Source organism: Pteropus alecto, unplaced genomic scaffold (assembly GCF_000325575.1).
Source record: "Pteropus alecto unplaced genomic scaffold, ASM32557v1 scaffold106, whole genome shotgun sequence".
In the NCBI taxonomy this organism is placed as follows: domain Eukaryota; kingdom Metazoa; phylum Chordata; class Mammalia; order Chiroptera; family Pteropodidae; genus Pteropus; species Pteropus alecto.
In genome coordinates, this window is record NW_006442103.1 from 13,741,671 (window position 1) to 13,743,156 (window position 1,486).

Here is a 1,486-nt window from a genome sequence, read left to right on the forward strand (position 1 = left end):
GTCAAACTAGACCAGAGAATTAAAGGTTCACTAGATAGTTAATTGGAAGAGTGAGTGTACGAAGAAGAAATGGCTTGCACAAGTCATGAAGTGTGAGAATTAGGGTATATTTAAAACACTGATTGATGTGTCTATATCTTAAACTCAGGTAGATGGGACTGGAAAAGAATGTTTGGTTCAAATTATGAAGGATCTTGAAGTCATATTATGTTTAGACTATCTTTTTGAATTTTTTCAAACTTGTTCAGGGCACTTGGAAGGCATAAAGGACTTTGTGAAACACTGTACCTTTCAGAACATCATAGGGATCTGGTGACTTTTGTCCTTTTTCTTTTAAAACCTTCTGTCTTCCTCACATAGCAAATAATTATCCAGTTCTTGCTAACTTATGCCTGCTTATTTCACATTACTGTCATTACTATATCCTATACTCTAAATATATTGAAATTGTTTTAACTTCTACATTTTATGCTGTTCCTATCTCACCATCATACTCTTGGCTGCTTTTTCTGTGGTGTTAGGCTGTTGTAGAGTTGCTAGGCTGCCCCTTTCCTTCTCCTTCTGCTAGAGAGAGCAGACTCTTTTGAACCTTTTTTTGTCTATGCGCATTAATGTTTCCAGATTGTTGGCTTCTTCAGCTTTAAGTCTGGGATGTGTGATGCAAACAAACAAAAAACACAAAACAAAACCCCAAACAAAAAAATCTCTAAACTCTCTACCCCAAGAGTCTTACCATTTGCTTCTTAAGTCCAGAGGCCTCGAATCTGATCTGCTTTCTCTCCACCTTTCAAAGTCTTCTTATATTTGTTTTATATATAACGTTGTGAGTTTTGTTGTAGTTGGGAGGAAGAGAAAAAAATATATCTATCCCTTCTTCCCAGAAGTGGAAGTCCTAGTTTAATTACTTTTTATTATTCCAATTTTCACCCATGACTACTTTGAAAGTTATATAATCTGTTTCTATTTTTTTTAGTGCTTACTGGAGATATTACAACATTGATTGATTACTTTTTAATATGTAAAGTTAATCAATACATTTACCCTCTTGGATTATTCAAGGGGACTTTAAAACATTAATTACATTTAACTCTGTTCCCTTCTATTTTTGTTTTGTATTTTAATTCTATAAACAAGATATTATTACTGTTTTATGTAGACAGTGTTCATTTGGTTTTACCTATACATTTTCTTCTTTACTCTTAATTTTTTTTTTTTTTTGTATATCAGAACTTTCATTTTGATTATATCTTTCCTGCCTTCAAGGGGAATATTTAGAATATCTTTTAGTGAGAATATGCTTGTGATGATCTCTCTTTCATTTTATTTGTCTAAAAATTTGTTTATTCATTCTCATCTGTAAAGGATATTTTTGCATAAGATGTATTTCTAGGTTGGCACACTATTTGTTATTTCTAGAAATTTCTTTTAGCACACTGAGGCTATCATCTTGCTTTCTTTTGGCTTCCTTTGTTGATTTGAAGAAAGT

At 32.2% G+C, this 1,486-nt stretch overlaps 1 protein-coding gene across 2 annotated transcripts in view; it reads left to right on the forward strand.

Moving 5' to 3' along the window:
- Positions 1-1,486, forward strand: part of SYCP1 (synaptonemal complex protein 1) — a 69,614-nt gene that overhangs the window by 14,222 nt on the left and 53,906 nt on the right. The window lies entirely within an intron of this gene.